Raw genomic sequence first — 20,931 nt, 5'->3', positions numbered from 1 at the left:
AAACCCACAGCGCCTGGCAAAGGACCAGTCCATAAGACTCAGAGCGGCGCCCGAGTCCACATAGGCATCCACGGTAATAACTGATAATGAACAAATCAAGGTTACAGACAAAATAAATTTGGACTGTAAAGTGCCAATTGAAATGGACTTGTCAACCTTCCTAGTACGCTTAGAGCATGCCGATATAACATGAGCAGAATCACCACAATAGAAGCATAACCCATTTTTACGCCTATAATTCTGCCGCTCGCTTCTGGACATAACTCTGTCACATTGCATTTTCTCTGGCGTCTCTTCAGAAGATACCGCCAAATGGTGCACGGGTTTGCGCTCCCGCAAACGCCGATCAATCTGAATTGCCATTGTCATGGACTCATTCAGGCCTGTAGGCGCAGGGAACCCGACCATAACATCTTTAACGGCATCAGAAAGGCCCTCTCTGAAATTTGCCGCTAAGGCGCACTCATTCCACTGAGTAAGCACAGACCACCTACGAAATTTTTGGCAGTATATCTCCGCTTCATCTTGCCCTTGAGATAGGGCTATCAAAGCTTTTTCAGCTTGAATCTCCAAATTAGGTTCCTCATAAAGCAACCCTAAAGCCAGGAAAAACGCATCCACATTGAGCAACGCAGGATCCCCTGGTGCCAATGAAAATGCCCAATTTTGAGGGTCACCTCGCAGCAAAGAGATTACAATCTTAACCTGCTGGACAGGATCTCCTGAGGAGTGAGGTCTGAGAGAAAGGAATAATTTACAATTATATTTGAAATTCAAAAACCGAGATCTATCTCCGGAAAACACCTCTGGTGTAGGGATTTTAGGTTCAGAAATAGGAGCATGTATAACAAAATCTTGTAAATTTTGAACCTTCGTAGCAAGATTATTTAAACCTGCAGCCAAACTCTGGACATCCATGTTAAACAGCTAAGGTCAGAGCCATTCAAGGGTTAAGAGGAGGTAAGAAGCAGCTAGACAGCAATTAAGGGCTAGGCAGCAAAACTCTGAGGGAAAGAAAAAAAAAAAATTTCCCTTCAACACTTCTTTTTCTCCTGCTTCAGCCCAAACAATTAACACTTTGTGGGCCGGTCATACTGTCATGGTTCCCAATGGCAAGGGAACGTAAAAAACACATAAGTAACGAACGAGCTCTCGGGTGATGGAAACTTGAGTTGACCGTGAGCTAAATCTACCACACAACTAACAGTAGCCAGGGAGCATACCTACGGCTTCCTATATGCTACGCGCCAGCCGGAGGACTAACTACGCCTGGTAGAGGAAGAAACAGACCTGGCTTACCTCTAGGGAAATACCCCAAAAGATGATAGCAGCCCCCCACATGTAATAACGGTGAATTAAGAGGAAAAGACATACACAGTATGAAAGTAGATTTAGCAAAGAGAGGTCCACTTTCTAGATAGCAGAAGGATACAAAAGAGGACTTCACGGTCAACTGAAAACCCTTTCAAAAACCATCCTGAAATTACTTTAAGACTCCTGTGTCAACTCATGACACAGGAGTGGCAATTTCAGCCCGCAAGAGCTTCCAGCTACAGAGAATTACAAAAACTGCAAACTGGACAAAAGGTACAAAACAAAAGGACAAAGTCCACTTAGCTGATCAGCAGACTAGTAGCAGGAACATGCAACCGAAGGCTCTGGTTACAATGATGACCGGCAAGGAAATGACTGGAGAGCAAGGCTAAATAGGAAACTCCCAAACACTGATGGAAGCAGGTGAACAGAAGAAGCAAAGTGCAAACAAGTCACCAGTATCACCAGCAACCACCAGGGGAGCCCAAAAAGCGGATACACAACAGTCCCATCTCAATTCCAGTCAATTTTGCATTGAAAAGTCAAACGGCGCTCCTTCCTTTCTGAGCTCTCCCTTGCGCCCAAACAGTGGTTTACCCCCTACCCCCACATATGGGGTATCAGCGTACTCAGGACAAATTGTACAACAACTTTTGGAGTCCAATTTCTTCTCTTACCCTTGGGAAAATTAAAAACTGGGGGCGAAAAGATCATTTTTGTGAAAAAATATGATTTTTTATTTTTACGGCTCTGCATTATAAACTTCTGTGAATCACTTAATGGGTCAAAGTGCTCACCACACATCTAGATAAGTTCCTTAGGGGGTCTACTTTCCAAAATGGTGTCACTTGTGTGGGGTTTAAATGTTTAGGCACATCAGGGGCTCTCCAAACGCAACATGGCGTCCCATCTCAATTCCAGTCAATTTTGCATTGAAAAGTCAAATGGCGCTCCTTCGCTTCCGAGCTCTGCCATGCGTCCAAACAGTGGTTTACCCCCACATATGGGGTATCGGCGTACTCAGGACAAATTGTACAACAACTTTTGGGGTCTATTTTCTCCTGTTACCCTTGGTAAAATAAAACAAATTGGAAATTAAATACATTTTTTGTGTAAAAAAGTTAAATGTTCATTTTTATTTAAACATTCCAAAAATTCCTGTGAAACATCTGAAGGGTTAATAAACTTCTTGAATGTGGTTTTGTGCACCTTAAGGAGTGCAGGTTTTAGAATGGTGTCACATTTGGGTATTTTCTATCATATAGACCACTCAACATTACTTCAAATGAGATGTGGTGCCTAAAAAAAATTAGTGTTGTAAAAATGAGAAATTGCTGGTCAACTTTTAACCATTGTAACTCCCTAACAAAAAAAAATTTTGGTTCAAAAATTGTGCAGATGTAAAGTATACATGTGGGAAATGTTACTTATTAAGTATTTTGTGTGACATATCTCTGTGATTTAATTGTATAAAAATTCAAAGTTGGAAAATTGCGAAATTTTCAAAATTTTCGCCAAATTTCCATTTTTTTTCACAAATAAACGCAGGTAATATCAAATAAATTTTACCACTATCATGAAGTACAATATGTCAGGAGAAAACAGTGTCAGAATGACCGGGATCTGTTGAAGCGTTCCAGAGTTATAACCTCATAAAGGGACAGTGGTCAGAATTGTAAAAATTGGCCCGGTCATTAACGTGCAAATCACCCTTGGGGGTAAAGGGGTTAAGCCTGTGACTGTCACTGGTAGGAATCACCCGTTTTTGTGTCTCTGGATATAAAGATGGATTTTGGACTTATGTGCTTTTAATGAAAATGGAATAAAAGATATTTTTTATGGACGTCACCCACGCTGGACTTCTGCTTCACCAGCATAATAATAGTTATAGTCTTGTACATAGGGGCAGTATTATAGTAGTTATATTATTGTACATAGCAGCAGTATTATAATAGTTATATTCTTGTACATAGGGGCAGTATTATAGTAGATATATTATGGTATATAGGGGCAGTATTATAGCAGTTATATTCTTGTACATAGGAGAAGTATTATAGTAGTTATATGCTTGTACATAGGGGAGTATGATAGTAGTTATATTATTGTACATAGGAGCAGGGCCGTATTTGCCACTAGGCACGTGAGGGCACGTGCCTAGGGCGGGGACAATGCAGGGGGCGGCACCTGAGCAAGGTTTGCTTTTGTTTTTTTTCTTTATAAAAGCTGGGTCACCTCCCGCCCCCTCCCCCGCCCTCCCCGCCCGGCCGCCCGCCTCCCACACACCCTCCTTGAAGACGATGCTCACCCTGCTCCAGCGATGCCTGGTCTTGGCTTCTGCAGCGCTCCTGAATGAGCGGTCACGTGGTACCGCTCATTAAGGTCATGAATATGCACATTTTCATGACCTTAATGAGCGGTATCACATGATCACTCACGCAGGAAGAAGGTGCTCCTGCGTCGGGAGTCGGGATAGAGCCAGAGAGATGTCGGCGCGGCCGCGCGGTGAGGAACAGGTAAGTATGAGGGACGGGGGGACAGGGGAGGGGGGATGAAGGAGGACGGTAAGTCGCACCATTCAAGATGGGAGCGGGGGGTGGGGTGGAGAGATGAGCCATGCATACAGGGGGGGGAAATATGAGCCATGCTTACAGGAGGGGGAAATATGAGCCATGCATACAGTGGGGGGGGAATATGAGCCATGCATACAGGGGGGAGTGAAATATGAGCCATGCATACAGGAGGGGGAATATGAGCCATGCATTCAGGAGGGGGAATATGAGCCATTCATACAGGGGAGGAGAATATGAGCCATGCATACAGGGGGGGAATATGAGCCATGCATACGGGGGGGGGGAATATGAGCCATGCATACAGGGGGGGAATATGAGCCATGCATACAGGAGGGGGAATGAGCCATGCATACAGGGGGGAGAATATGAGCCATGTATACAGGGGGGGAATATGAGCCATGCATATGGGGGGGGGGGGAATATGAGCCATGCATACAGGGGGAGGAAATATGAGCCATGCATACAGGAGGGGGAATATGAGCCATGCATACAGGGGGGAAATATGAGCATGCATACAGGAGGGGGGGGTCATTACTGTGTGGCCATTATACAGTATTGAGCATCATGTGTGGCCGTTATACAGTATGGAGCATCATGTGTGGCCGTTATACAGTATGGAGCATCATGTGTGGCCAATGGCAATTATACAGTATGGAGCATCATGTGTGGCTGTTATACATTATGGAGCATCATGTGTGGCCATTATACAGTATTGAGAATCATGTGGGATCATTATACAGTATGGAGAACTGTGTGTGGCCATTATACAGTACGGAGCACTATGTGTGGCCATTATACAGTATTGAGCACTGTGTGGCCATTATACATTATGGAGCATCATTTGTGGCCATTATACACTATGGAGCATCATGTGTGGCCATTATACAGTATTGAGCATCATGTGTGGCCATTATACAGTATGGAGAACTGTGTGTGGCTATTATGCAGTATGGAGCATCATGTGTGGTGGCCGTTATACAGTATTGAGCATCATGTGTGGCCATTATACAGTATTGAGCATCATGTGGGGCCATTATACAGTATGGAGCATCATGTGTGGCCATTATACAGTATTGAGCATCATGTGTGGCCATTATACAGTATGGAGCACTGTGGCCATATTTTTTTTGTTTATAATTATTGTATATAAAACAGTGTGATCAGCAGTGCTAAATGGGTGTGGTTGGGATGTGGATATGGGTGTGACTAGTTGTGAAATGGGTGTGGTCAGAGGCGTGGCCTAAAATTTGCCGCAGCAGAAACTCTAAATACGGCCCTGCATAGGAGCAGTATTATAGTAGTTATATTCTTGTACATAGGGGCAGTATTATGGTAGTTATATTCTTGTACATAGGGGCAGTATTATAGTAGTTATATTATTGTATACAGGTGCAGTATTATAGTAGTTATATTCCTGTACATTGGGGCAGTATTATAGTAGTTATATTCCTGTACATAGGAGCAGTATTATAGGAGTTATATTCTTGTACATAGGGGTACAAACACACCTGACATGGTGCCTTCTTTAACCCTTTTCAGCTATCTTACGTACTATCCCATTGAGGTGACCTGGGACTTAATTCCCAGGGACGGGATAGTACGTCATAGGCGATCAGCCACAACTTTTGGGATCCAATTTCACCTGTTACCCTTGGGAAAATACAAAACTGGGGGCTAAAAAATAATTTTTGTGGAAAAAAAAGATTTCTCACAACACATCTAGATAAGTTTCTTGGGGCTCTAGTTTCCAATATGGGGTTCACTTGTGGGGGGTTTCTACTGTTTATGTACATCAGGGGCTCTGCAAACGCAATGTGACGCCTGCAGACCATTCCATCTAAGTCTGCATTCCAAACGGCGCTCCTTCCCTTCCGAGCTCTGCCATGCACCCAAAAGGTGGTTCCCCCCACATATGGGGTATAGGTATTGTCACGGATCCCTTCTCAGTGGTGTCACTTATTTGTCACGTGCCTGCTCTCATACGTGACTTGGGGTTGTGCCTGCAAGGGTTAATCTATCTCCCCACTCTCAGTCCAGCATTCAACCTCTGTCCTATGCTGTAATGGGAGCATAAATCACACACCGACCCAGGCCACACACCCGCTCAAACACGCTGCCACCACTCATCGAATACATGGGCGATGAGTGTTACAGAACCCCCCAGCACCAAGAATATGTTATGCAGTATATATATGTATAATAGGTTCCATGTGAAATGCATCAGTCCACAGGCTGCGCCTCTGGACAAGATATTCTCCTTCTGACCTCCCCCACCTTTGTAATTCCCACAGTAAATATCGGCGGGCTCCGGCCCCCTGCGGCTATTGTAATGTATGTCTGGTCTGCTGTTTTTCTATTGGCCTGCCCTCTGTATCTGTGTTATATATTCTGTGTGCTGTGAATAAAGTGTGGTTAGACTGGAAACACGTGGAGAAGCAGTGAGATTTTATATGCAGCCATGTAATCAAGGAATTCTAGCCAGCGTCCTTCATTCAGAATCCAGCGAAGGCAGAGTGGACCTCCTGAAACACGGGGTGGTACCTAAAGAGGTACTACAGCACAGTAGACCCCGTTACACTGGTGGCAGACAGCGGGATGTGAGACCCCTTCTACAGGAGGAAAGGAATGAATGGAAAACAACTACCAGAAGTTAAAGAGGACTACATTAAAAGATCTGATGGAATCCCAAGGGTTAATCGCCAGCAACAAAACAAAAGCAGATTTGATAGCAGCCATCATGGAACACGACAGTGCAGCGCCCCCCAATGTGAACGTGGAGGAGACTGAATTCCAGAGGGAGGTAAAGAACAGACTGGCGTTCTATGGCCCAAACCCTGCAGTAGAGATCATACGAGAGGTGATGGCTGATGTGCGTACTGATCTGAAGGAAAAGATGGCTAGCTCTATCCTGGTCTGCTCGCTGCTCTGTGATCCGGTAGAGGAGTCCCGGCTTTCATATAAACTGTTCCCCTTCCAGTACCCCTCTCCCCTCTTGTGCCTTCCCACGATATCCCTCCAATGAAGGATCCTCAAGTAACTCCCTCTTAAATTCATCTGGTGTGGCCCAAGAAATGTGCCTGGCTATGGGAATACGTGTAGGGCTGGGATGTCTTACCTGGGCCTCCTCTGAGTGTGATTTCACCTCCGCAGCTCGAGCTTGTCTCCGGGTGGTCACAGGATATGTCTCAGCCAGAGGGGCAACCAAGAAGGCAGACAACATGGGCCCCAAGTCATTTCCCAGCAAGACATCTGCAGGCAAATCCTCCATCAAGCCGACCTCAACAAGGCCATCCCCGACTCCCCAGTTTAGGTGAATCCGGGCAGTGGGCAGTCGATGTATGGCTCCCCCTGCTACATGGACTGCCACTGTCCGGTCTGTCTTCTCTTGGTCCCGGACGAGATGAGGCTTCACAAGGGTCAAAGTTTGCACGGGCTGCCTGAACGGGGTCCACTTCATGCAGCACTTCCTCCATCTCTTCCACCCCTTGGTTAGTCGTAGCCCCCAATGTCGGGTCAACTTCGCCTTGGTAGCAGTGTACAGCGGCCCGGCTGAAGGTAGCTGTTCCCGCCTTTGGCCACTGGGTATGCTGAGTCCAGTTGGGACATTGTCTTTGCAGGTGGCCCAGCTGACGGCAGGTGTGGCATCGCGCCCCAGGGGAACTGTGGTAGGCCGGGTTTCTAGCTGGTCCCCCTACAATCTTCGGTGGTTTGGGGCCCTCCAGGTCCATGGGCAAACCCCTAGTGACCATCTTTGATCCGGACAACTGAGGCCTCCTGGCATCATAATGTTCATCGGCCAGACGAGCGGCTTCCTCAAGAGTCGTTGGCTGCCTGTCCCGAAGCCATTCCTGTGTCTCGGGGGTTAGTCCATTAAAGAATCGTTCTAACAAGACGAGCTGGAAGACGTCCTCCTTAGTGGTTGCTTGGCTCCCTTGTACCCACTGTAGCAGTGACCGCCGTAATTTACAGGCCCATTCAGCGTGGGTATCGATTACTCGTTTTATAAGTCCGCAGAACTTTTGGCGGTATGCCTCTGGTGTCAGCGCATACCGGGCCAAGATCACTTCTTTGATCCGCTCATAGTCCATACAGTCCTCATCAGGTACCGTGCGATAGGCGTCCGCTGCCCGGCCTGTCAGCTTGCTGGCCAGAATCTGAACCCGTTCCTCCGGCTTCACTTGATGAAGGGCACACTGCCGCTCAAAGTCCTGCAGAAAGCCATCAATGTCTTCCTCTGCCTCCCCCAACTGTCGGAAGGCATAATACTGGATCTTTTTGTGGCTTACTGTTGAAGGTACCTGGGTGGAGGCCAGAGCTCCCCCTGCTCGCTGACTCTCCTCTCTCCGCTCTGCCATCTCCATCTTGGCCAGCTCCACTTTGGTCTCCGGGAGAGACAGCAGGCGGAGGCGTTGTTGAGGCAGAGACAGAGGATGTTTTCAGGGAGACCAGGGTACACTCGCCTGGCACAACACAAGGTTGAGACCCAGGATCAGACCCCTCTGCGACAACCCCCCTTCCGGGTCCCTGAGTCTGTACGAGAAGGGATGCGACAAGAGATACAAGAGATGTTGCATTTAGGGGTCATTGAAGATTCAGATAGTCCCTGGGCATCCCCCGTAGTGTTAGTGCCCAAGAAGGATGGGACTACACGGTTTTGTGTAGACTATCGTAAGCTCAATGAGAAAACAGTGACGGATGCGTATCCCATGCCGCGTGTGGATGAGTTGTTAGACCGGCTGGCAGGGGCAAAGTATTTGACCACCATCGATCTATGCAAAGGCTACTGGCAGATTCCCCTTAGTCCTGACGCTATTCCCAAGTCTGCATTTGTCACCCCGTTCGGCTTATTCCAGTTTCGAGTTATGCCATTCGGGATGAAGACTGCCCCGGCGACCTTCCAGAGGCTGGCTGACCGGCTTCTGGATGGTCTCCAGGACTATGCTTATGCCTACATGGATGACATCGCCATCTACAGCGCGGCATGGGAAGAGCATCTAAATCACCTAGAGACAGTATTAGACAGGATCCACAAGGCCGGAATCACCCTGAACCCAAACAAGTGTCATGTGGGCAAAGCAGAGGTTCAGTATTTAGGGCATTGGGTGGGAAGTGGGAAACAGACCAGAACCAGCCAAGATTGAGGTCATAGCCAAATGGCCCACCCCATGCACTAAAACCCAGGTCATGGCGTTTCTAGGGACAGCGGGGTATTACAGGAAATTCGTTCCCAATTACAGCAGCGTAGCCAAGCCCCTCACTGATCTGACCCGTAAGAACCAACCCCGCCAGGTAACCTGGACCCCAGAGTGTGAGGAAGCCTTCCGCCAGCTAAAGGACGGCCTCACCAATACCCCTGTATTGGCCGCACCCGATTCAACTAAACGTTTCCTTGTTCACACGGACGCTTCTATGTTTGGATTGGGGGCAGTACTAAACCAAGTCGGGCCAGACGGCCAAGAACATCTGGTAGCTTGAGTCGGAAACTACTGCCCCGTGAAGTGAGCTATGCGGCCATCGAGAAGGAGTGCCTGGCAATAGTATGGGCACTCAAAAAGTTACAACCATATTTGTGTGGACAACAGTTTTCCCTCCTAACGGACCATAATCCCCTAGTCTGGCTTAATCGGGTCTGCAGAGACGCCAGATTACTGCGGTGAACTTTAGCCCTACAACCTCTGGACTTCACCATCCACTACAGACCTGGCAAACAAAACGGTAACGCCGATGGACTAAGTCGACAAACGGAACTTGTACCAACCCCATAAACTTCGGTCATCCTCAAACTGATCCATTAAGGATCAGACTGTGTATGCCGATCACATCGCTGAAAAGGGGAGCCGTGTTACAGAACCCCCCAGCACCAAGAATATGTTATGCAGTATATTTACAATGCCTACAAGTAGTATTCAACCCCCTGCAGATTTAGCAGGTTTAATAAGATGCAAATAAGTTAGAGCCTTCAAACTTCAAACAAGAGCAGGATTTATTAACAGATGCATAAATCTTACAAACCAAAAAGTTTTGTTGCTCAGTTAAATTTTTATAAATTTTAAACATAAAAGTGTGGGTCAATTATTATTCAACCCCTAGGTTTAATATTTTGTGGAATAACCTTTGTTTGCAATTACAGCTAATAATCGTCTTTTATAAGACCTGATCAGGCCGGCACAGGTCTCTGGAGTTATCTTGGCCCACTCCTCCATGCAGATCTTCTCCAAGTTATCTAGGTTCTTTGGGTGTCTCATGTGGACTTTAATCTTGAGCTCCTTCCACAAGTTTTCAATTGGGTTAAGGTCAGGAGACTGACTAGGCCACTGCAACACCTTGATTTTTTGCCTCTTGAACCAGGTCTTGGTTTTCTTGGCTGTGTGCTTTGGGTCGTTGTCTTGTTGGAAGATGAAATGACGACCCATCTTAAAATCCTTGATGGAGGAGCGGAGGTTCTTGGCCAAAATCTCCAGGTAGGCCGTGCTATCCATCTTCCCATGGATGCGGACCAGATAGCCAGGCCCCTTGGCTGAGAAACAGCCCCACAGCATGATGCTGCCACCACCATGCTTGACTGTAGGGATGGTATTCTTGGGGTCGTATGCAGTGCCATCCAGTCTCCAAACGTCACGTGTGTGGTTGGCACCAAAGATCTCGATTGTTGTGAATTCCGTTCTCGGACTCCCTCCTGTGGTCATGAATGGTACTTCGGTGAGTTCTGTCCTTGGACTCCCTCTGGTGGCTTTGAGTGGTACTGCTGATCCTTGAGGTTGGCTTTTCCAGCTGTTCTCGTTTATTGCTAGGCTAGCTTCTCTATTTAACTCAACTCAGATCGTTACTTCATGCCAGCTGTCAATATTTCAGTACTGGTTCAGATCTCTCTTGGATCCTTCTGATGACCTGTCTACTCCAGCAGAAGCTAAGTCCCTGCTAGTTCATTTGTTGTTCTTTGCTTACTGAATATATGTCTTAGTTCTTGCTAAGTTCTGTCCAGCTTGCTATCATGACATTGCCTTGCTAGCTGGAAGCTCTGGGGGTGCAGAGTGGCACCTCCACGCCGTGAGTCGGTGTGGAGGTCTTTTGCACACTCTGCGTGTTTTTTGTGCTGACCGCATAGTTCCCTTTCCTATCCTCTGACTATTTAGTGAAGACTGGCCTCCTTTGCTGAAACCTGTTTCATTCCTGTGTTTATGACTTTCCTCTTAATTCACAGTCAATATTTGTGGGGGGCTGCCTTTTCCTTTGGGGAATTTCTCTGAGGCAAGGTAAGGCTTATTTTCCTATCTTTAGGGGTAGTTAGCTCTTAGGCTGTGAAGAGGCGTCTAGGGAGAGTTAGGTACGCTCCACGGCTATTTCTAGTGTGTGTGGTAGGATTAGGGTTTGCGGTCAGCAGAGTTCCCACGTCCCCAGAGCTTGTCCCGATTTCCAGTTTAACCATCAGGTCATTCTGGGTGCTCCTAACCACCAGGTCCATAACAGTACAGCTGGCCAACAAAGTGTTAATGCATCTCAAAAGAGGGATAAGAGAAGTTCTGAGACCATTTTTTTTTTCTCTGCAGTGTGTTTTGTCTTTTTTTTCCCCTTAACCTCTGGGTGGTTCAGGACTCAGGTGTAGATATGGATATTCAAGGTCTGTCTTCTTGTGTCGATCAACTCACTGCACGGGTACAAAGCATTCAAGATTATGTGGTTCAGAATCCGATGTTAGAGCCTAGAATTCCAATTCCTGATTTGTTTTCTGGGGATAGATCTAAATTTCTGAATTTCAAAAATAATTGTAGACTGTTTCTTGCTTTGAAACCCCGCTCCTCTGGTAACCCTATTCAGCAAGTAAAAATCATTATTTCTTTGTTACGTGGCGACCCTCAAGACTGGGCATTCTCCCTTGGGCCAGGAGATCCTGCACTGCTTAATGTAGATGCGTTTTTTCTGGCGCTGGGATTGCTTTATGACGAACCTACTTCTGTGGATCAGGCAGAGAAAATCTTGATGGCTTTGTGTCAGGGTCAGGATGAAGCGGAGGTATATTGCCAGAAGTTTAGAAAGTGGTCTGTGCTTACTCAATGGAATGAGTGTGCCCTAGCAGCAATTTTCAGAAAGGGTCTTTCTGAAGCCCTTAAGGATGTTATGGTGGGGTTCCCCACGCCTGCTGGTCTGAATGAATCAATGAATTGGCCATTCAGATCGATCGGCGCTTGCGTGAGTGCAAAGTTGTGCACCATTTGGCGGTTTCCTCTGAGCAGAGGCCTGAGCCTATGCAATGTGATAGGACTTTGACCAGAGCTGAACGGCAAGAACACAGACGCCAGAATGGGCTGTGTTTTTACTGTGGTGACTCCACTCATGCTATCTCTGATTGTCCTAAGCGCACTAAGCGGTTCGCTAGGTCTGTCACCATTGGTACTGTACAGCCTAAATTTCTTTTTTCCGTTACTCTGATTTGCTCTTTGTCGTCCTACTCTGTTATGGCATTTGTGGATTCGGGCGCTGCCCTGAATTTCATGGACTTGGAGTTTGCCAGGCGCTGTGGTTTTTTCTTGGAGCCCTTGCAGTATCCTATTCCATTAAGGGGAATTGATGCTACGCCTTTGGCCAAGAATAAACCTCAGTACTGGACTCAGTTGACCATGTGCATGGCTCCTGTACATCAAGAAGATATTCGCTTTTTGGTGTTGCATAATTTGCATGATGTGGTCGTGTTGGGTTTGCCATGGCTACAGGTTCATAATCCAGTATTGGATTGGAAATCAATGTCTGTGTCTAGTTGGGGTTGCCAAGGGGTACATGGTGACGATCCGTTGTTGTCAATTTCTTCTTCCACTCCTGCTGAAGTCCCTGAGTTTCTGTCGGATTACCGGGATGTATTTGATGAGCCCAAATCCAGTGCCCTACCTCCTCATAGGGATTGTGATTGTGCTATCAATTTGATTCCTGGTAGTAAGTTTCCTAAGGGCCGACTTTTCAATTTATCTGTGCCAGAACACGCCGCTATGCGGAGTTATATAAAGGAGTCCTTGGAGAAAGGGCATATTCGCCCGTCGTCGTCACCGTTGGGAGCAGGGTTCTTTTTTGTGGCCAAGAAGGATGGTTCTCTGAGACCCTGTATAGATTACCGCCTTCTCAATAAAATCACGGTCAAATTTCAGTACCCTTTGCCTCTATTGTCTGATTTGTTTTCTCGGATTAAGGGGGCTAGTTGGTTCACCAAGATAGATCTTCGAGGGGCGTATAACCTTGTGCGTATTAAACAGGGCGATGAATGGAAAACAGCATTTAATACGCCCGAGGGCCATTTTGAGTACCTGGTGATGCCATTCGGACTTTCTAATGCTCCATCTGTGTTTCAGTCCTTTATGCATGATATCTTCCGAAAGTATCTGGATAGATTCATGATTGTATATTTGGATGATATTTTGGTTTTTTCGGAGGATTGGGAGTCTCATGTGAAGCAGGTCAGAATGGTATTCCAGGTCCTTCGTGCTAATTCCTTGTTTGTGAAGGGGTCTAAGTGTCTCTTCGGAGTTCAGAAGGTTTCCTTTTTGGGCTTCATTTTTTCCCCTTCTACTATCGAGATGGATCCTGTTAAAGTTCAGGCCATTTATGATTGGACTCAGCCTACATCTGTGAAGCGCCTTCAGAAATTCCTGGGTTTTGCTAATTTTTACCGTCGCTTCATCGCTAATTTTTCTAGTGTTGTTAAACCGTTGACTGATTTGACCAAGAAAGGTGCTGATGTCGTGAATTGGTCCTCTACTGCCGTTGAGGCTTTTCAGAAGTTGAAACGTCGTTTCTCTTCGGCCCCTGTGTTGTGTCAGCCAGATTTTTCGCTCCCTTTTTAGGTCAAGGTTGATGCTTCTGAGATTGGAGCAGGGGCTGTTTTGTCTCAAAGAAGTTCTGATGGCTCTGTGATGAAGCCATGTGCCTTCTTTTCTAGAAAGTTTTCACCTGCTGAGCGTAATTATGATGTTGGCAATCGGGAATTGTTGGCTATGAAGTGGGCATTCGAGGAGTGGCGACATTAGCTTGAGGGAGCCAAGCATCGCGTGGTGGTCTTGATGGATCACAAGAATCTGACTTATCTCGAGTCTGCCAAGCAGTTGAATCCTAGACAGGCTCGATGGTCGCTGTTTTTCTCCCGTTTCGATTTTGTGGTTTCGTACCTTCCGGGTTCTAAGAATGTGAAGGCTGATGCCCTTTCAAGGAGTTTTGTGCCTGATTCTCCGGGAATCCCTGAGCCGGCTGGTATTCTCAAAGAGGGGGTAATTCTGTCAGCCATCTCCCCTGATTTGCGGCAGGTGCTGCAGTAGTTTCAGGCTGATAGACCTGACCGTTGTCCAGCGGAGAAACTGTTTGTCCCTGATAGATGGACTAGTAGAGTTATCTCAGAGGTTCATTGTTCGGTGTTCGCTGGTCATCCTGGGATTTTTGGTACCAGAGATTTGGTGGCTAGGTCCTTTTGGTGGCCTTCCTTGTCACGGGATGTGCGTTCTTTCGTTCAGTCCTGTGGGACTTGTGCTCGGGCCAAGCCCTGTTGTTCTCGTGCCAGTGAGTTACTTTTGCCCTTGCCGGTCCCGAAAAGGCCCTGGACGCATGTTTCCATGAATTTTATTTCAGATCTTCCTGTCTCTCAAAGGATGTCTGTCATCTGGGTGGTTTGTGATCGCTTCTCTAAGATGGTCCATTTGGTACCCTTGCCTAAATTGCCTTCCTCCTCTGATTTGGTTCCATTATTTTTCCAGCATGTGGTTCGTTTGCATGGCATTCCGGAGAACATTGTGTCGGACAGAGGTTCCCAGTTTGTTTCGAGGTTTTGGCGGTCCTTTTGTGCTAAGATGGGCATTGATTTGTCTTTTTCTTCGGCTTTCCATCCTCAGACAAATGGCCAAACCGAGCGAACCAATCAGACCTTGGAAACCTATCTGAGATGCTTTGTTTCTGCTGATCAGGATGATTGGGTGACCTTCTTGCCATTGGCTGAGTTCGCCCTTAATAATCGGGCCAGTTCGGCTACTTTGGTTTCGCCTTTTTTTTGCAATTCTGGTTTTCATCCTCGTTTTTCTTCAGGGCAGGTTGAGCCTTCGGACTGTCCTGGTGTGGATTCTGTGGTGGACAGGTTGCAGCAAATTTGGACTCACGTAGTGGACAATTTGACATTGTCCCAGGAGAAAGCTCAATGTTTCGCTAACCGCCGTCGCTGTGTTGGTCCCCGACTTCGTGTTGGGGATTTGGTTTGGTTGTCGTCTCGTTATGTTCCTATGAAGGTTTCTTCTCCTAAGTTTAAGCCTTGTTTCATTGCTCCTTATAAGATTTCTGAAATTCTCAATCCTGTGTCATTTCGTTTGGCCCTTCCAGCTTCTTTTGCCATCCACAATGTGTTCCATAGGTCGTTGTTGCGGAGATATGTGGCGCCTATGATTCCCTCCGTTGACCCTCCTGCTCCGGTGTTGGTCGAGGGGGAGTTGGAGTATGTGGTAGAGAAGATTTTGGATTCTCATGTTTCGAGACGGAAACTTCAGTACCTGGTCAAATGGAAGGGCTATGTGTCATGATCTCTGCAAGCAGAGATCATAGCAAGCCTATAGAGGGACAAGCTCTCGGAAGATGGAACTATACTGACCATGAACTAAGCCTGCCGCGCAACTAGAAATAGCCAGGTAGCATTTCCTATTTATTGCTAGATGCCCAGCTCTGGCCTAAGACCTAAATAGCTAGCAGAGGGAAATATAAGACCTGGCTCACCTCTAGAGAAATATTCCAAAGAAGACAGTAGCCCCCCACATATAATGACGGTGAGTTCAGATGAAACAACAAACGCAGCAGGAAAATAGTCTTAGCAAATTTGAGGTCCGCTTACTAGATAGCAGAAGACAGATAGTATACTTTCATGGTCAGCAGAAAAACACTAACAAAACACCATCCAGAGATTACCTTAAACTCTGGCATTAACTCATAACACCAGAGTAGCAATCCCTGATCAACGAGAGCTTTCCAGACACAGTAACAAAACTTCAGCTGTGAACTGGAACAAATAGGCAAACGAAACATGGACAAAAGTCCAACTTATCTAGTAGTTGTCAGAAGCAGGAACAAGCACTGAGAGGCATCAGATAACATTGTTGACCGGCAAGAAACCACCAGAGAAATGAGCTTAAATAGCGACACCCACTACTGATGGAACCAGGTGAAACAGGAAAGAGGATGACAAGTCCAATTCCACAAGCGGCCACCGGGGGAGCCCAGAATCCAAATTCACAACAGTACCCCCCCCTCAAGGAGGGGGCACCGAACCCTCACCAGATCCACCAGGGCGACCAGGATGAGCCCTATGGAAGGCACGAACAAGATCAGAAGCATGAACATCAGATGCATTGACCCAAGAATTATCCTCCTGGCCGTAACCCTTCCAGTTGACCAGATACTGGAGTCTCCGTCTGGAAACACGAGAGTCCAAAATTTTCTCCACAACGTACTCCAACTCACCCTCAACCAACACCGGAGCAGGAGGCTCAACTGAAGGTACAACAGGCACCTCATACCTGCGCAATAACGACCGATGAAAAACGTTATGAATGGAAAAAGACGCAGGGAGGTCCAAACGGAAAGAAACAGGATTAAGAATCTCCAATATTCTATAAGGGCCGATGAACCGAGGTTTAAACTTAGGAGAAGAGACCCTCATAGGGACAAAACGAGAAGACAACCAGACCAAATCTCCAACACAAAGCCGAGAACCAACACGACGATGACGGTTGGCAAAACGCTGAGTCTTCTCCTGGGACAACTTCAAATTGTCCATAACCTGCCCCCAGATGTGATGCAATCTCTCCACCACCGCATCCACTCCAGGACAATCCGAGGATTCCACCTGACCGGAGGAAAATCGAGGGTGAAACCCCGAATTACAGAAAAACGGGGACACCAAGGTGGAAGAGCTGGCCCGATTATTGAGGGCGAACTCTGCCAATGGCAAAAAAGCAACCCAATCATCCTGGTCAGCAGAGACAAAACACCTCAGATATGTCTCCAGGGTCTGATTAGTCCGCTCGGTCTGGCCATTAGTCTGAGGGTGAAAAGCAGATGAAAAAGACAAATCTATGCCCATCCTAGCACAGAATGCCCGCCAAAATCTAGACACAAATTGGGTACCTCTGTCAGAAACAATATTCTCAGGAATACCGTGCAATCGGACAACATTCTGAAAAAACAGAGGAACCAACTCAGAAGAAGAAGGCAACTTGGGCAGAGGAACCAAATGGACCATTTTAGAGAAACGGTCACAGACCACCCAGATGACAGACATCTTCTGGGAAACAGGCAGATCTGAAATAAAATCCATCGAGATGTGTGTCCAAGGCCTCTTAGGGATAGGCAAGGGCAACAGCAGTCCGCTAGCCCGAGAACTACAAGACTTGGCCCGAGCACAAATGTCACATGACTGCACAAAGACTCGCACATCTCGTGACAGGGAAGGCCACCAGAAGGATCTTGCCACCAAATCCCTGGTACCAAAAATTCCGGGATGACCTGCCAATGTAGAAGAATGTACCTCAGAGATGACTCTACTGGTCCAATCATCCGGAACAAACAGTCTATCAGGCGGACAACGATCCGGTCTATCCGCCTGAAACTCTTGCAAGGACCGCCGCAGATCAGGAGAAACGGCCGACAAAATTACTCCCTCCCTAAGGATACCTGTGGGTTCAGTATTACCAGGAGAGTCCGGGTCAAAACTCCTAGAAAGGGCATCTGCCTTAACATTCTTAGAACCCGGTAGGTATGACACCACAAAATTAAAGCGAGAAAAAAATAAAGACCAGCGCGCCTGTCTAGGATTCAGGCGCCTGGCAGTCTCAAGATAAATCAAATTTTTGTGGTCAGTCAATACCACCACCTGATGCTTAGCCCCCTCTAGCCAATGGCGCCACTCCTCAAACGCCCACTTCATGGCCAAAAGCTCCCTATTCCCAACATCATAATTCCGCTCTGCGGGCGAAAATTTGCGAGAAAAGAAGGCACAAGGTCTAATGACGGAGCAGTCGGAACCTTTCTGCGACAACACTGCCCCAGCTCCGATCTCCGAAGCGTCAACCTCAACCTGAAAAGGCAGATTCACATCAGGCTGACGTAACACAGGGGCAGAGGCAAAACGGTGCTTAAGCTCCTGAAAGGCCTCTACAGCATGAGGGGACCAATTAGCAACATCAGCGCCATGTCTGGTCAAATCAGTCAGTGGTTTAACGACATCCGAAAAACCAGCAATAAATCGGCGGTAAAAGTTGGCAAAGCCCAAAAATCTCTGAAGACCCTTAAGAGAGGAGGGCTGAGTCCAGTCACAAATAGCTTGCACCTTGACGGGATCCATCTCAATGGAAGAGGGAGAAAAAATATACCCCAAAAAGGAAATTTTCTGGACCCCAAAAACGCACTTAGACCCCTTCACACATAAAGAATTAGACCGCAGAACCTGAAAAACTCTCCTGACCTGCTGGACATGAGAGTCCCAGTCATCAGAAAAAATCAGAATATCATCCAGATATATTATCATAAATTTATCCAGAAAATCGCGGAAAATATCATGCATAAAAGACTGGAAAACTGAAGGGGCATTAGAAAGACCAAAAGGCATGACCAAATACTCAAAGTGGCCCTCGGGCGTATTAAATGCGGTCTTCCACTCATCCCCCTGCCTGATCCGCACCAAATTATACGCCCCACGAAGATCAATTTTAGAGAACCACTTAGCACCCTCTATACGAGCAAACAAATCAGTAAGCAATGGCAATGGGTATTGGTACTTAACAGTGATCTTATTCAGAAGCCGATAATCAATACATGGTCTCAAAGAGCCGTCCTTTTTTGAGACAAAGAAAAACCCAGCTCCCAAGGGAGAAGAAGATGGACGAATATGTCCCTTTTCCAAAGACTCCTTTATATATTCCCGCATAGCAGCATGTTCCGGCACGGACAAATTAAACAAACGACCCTTTGGATATTTGCAACCCGGTATCAAATCTATGGCACAATCGCACTCACGGTGCGGAGGTAACGACCCAAGCTTGGGTTCATCAAAGACGTCTTGATAATCTGAGAGGAACTCAGGGACTTCAGAGGGAATGGACGACGAAATAGAAACCAAAGGTAAGTCCCCATGAATACCCTTACATCCCCAGCTCAACACAGACATTGCTCTCCAGTCCAAGACTGGATTGTGAGACTGCAACCATGGCAATCCCAGTACCAAATCGTCATGTAAATTATACAGCACCAGGAAACGAATAATCTCCTGGTGATCCGGATTGATACGCATGGTTACTTGTGTCCAGTATTGTGGTTTATTATTAGCCAATGGGGTGGAGTCAATCCCCTTCAGAGGAATAAGAGTCTCCAAAGGCTCTAAATCAAAACCACAACGATTGGCAAAGGACCAATCCATAAGACTCAGAGCGGCGCCAGAGTCAACATAGGCGTCCGTGGCAATGGATGACAAAGAGCAAATCAGGGTTACAGACAAAATAAACTTAGACTGAATGGTGCCAATGGAAACAGACTTATCAAGCTTCTTTGTACGCCTAGAGCATGCTGATATAACATGAGTAGAATCCCCACAATAGAAGCACAATCCATTCTTCCGTCTAAAATTCTGTCGCTCGCTCCTGGACAGAATTCTATCACACTGCATACTTTCTGGCGTCTTTTCCATAGACACCGCCAGATGGTGCACCGGTTTGCGCTCCCGCAGACGCCTATCAATCTGAATAGCCATTGTCATGGACTCATTCAGACCTGCAGGCACAGGGAACCCCACCATAACATCCTTAACGGCATCAGAGAGACCTTCTCTGAAAGTTGCCGCCAAGGCGCACTCATTCCACTGAGTAAGCACAGACCATTTACGGAATTTTTGGCAGTAAACCTCAGCTTCGTCTTGCCCCTGAGATAGTGCCATCAAAGTTTTTTCTGCCTGAAGTTCCAAATGAGGTTCCTCATAAAGCAAGCCCAAGGCCAGAAAAAACGCATCCACATCGCGCAACGCAGGATCCCCTGCTGGCAATGAGAAGGCCCAATCTTGAGGGTCACCCCTGAGCAAGGAAATCACAATCCTAACCTGCTGAGCAGGGTCTCCAGCTGAACGAGACTTCAGGGACAAATAAAGCTTACAATTATTTCGGAAATTCTGGAAGCTAGCTCTATTCCCTGTGAAGAACTCCGGCAAAGGAATTCTCGGCTCAGATACTGGAGCATGTACCACAAAATCTTGTAAATTTTGTACTTTCGTGATGAGATTATTCAAACCCGCAGTTACACTCTGAAGATCCATTATTGTCAGGTGCACACAGAGCCATACAGAGATGAGGAGGAGAGAGAGAAAAAAGACTGCAGCAAGGCAAACTGGAGGGAAAAAAAAAAAAAAAAAAAAATTCCAGCAGACTTCTTATAACTCTCCTTTCTCAACCTGGGTCTTTAACACTTTAGGGCCGGTCAAACTGTCATGATCTCTGCAAGCAGAGATCATAGCAAGCCTATAGAGGGACAAGCTCTCGGAAGATGGAACTATACTGACCATGAACTAAGCCTGCCGCGCAACTAGAAATAGCCAGGTAGCATTTCCTATTTATTGCTAGATGCCCAGCTCTGGCCTAAGACCTAAATAGCTAGCAGAGGGAAATATAAGACCTGGCTCACCTCTAGAGAAATATTCCAAAGAAGACAGTAGCCCCCCACATATAATGACGGTGAGTTCAGATGAAACAACAAACGCAGCAGGAAAATAGTCTTAGCAAATTTGAGGTCCGCTTACTAGATAGCAGAAGACAGATAGTATACTTTCATGGTCAGCAGAAAAACACTAACAAAACACCATCCAGAGATTACCTTAAACTCTGGCATTAACTCATAACACCAGAGTAGCAATCCCTGATCAACGAGAGCTTTCCAGACACAGTAACAAAACTTCAGCTGTGAACTGGAACAAATAGGCAAACGAAACATGGACAAAAGTCCAACTTATCTAGTAGTTGTCAGAAGCAGGAACAAGCACTGAGAGGCATCAGATAACATT

Source organism: Ranitomeya variabilis, chromosome 1 (genome assembly GCF_051348905.1).
Source record: "Ranitomeya variabilis isolate aRanVar5 chromosome 1, aRanVar5.hap1, whole genome shotgun sequence".
Taxonomy (NCBI): domain Eukaryota; kingdom Metazoa; phylum Chordata; class Amphibia; order Anura; family Dendrobatidae; genus Ranitomeya; species Ranitomeya variabilis.
This window is presented reverse-complemented; position numbering follows the sequence as displayed.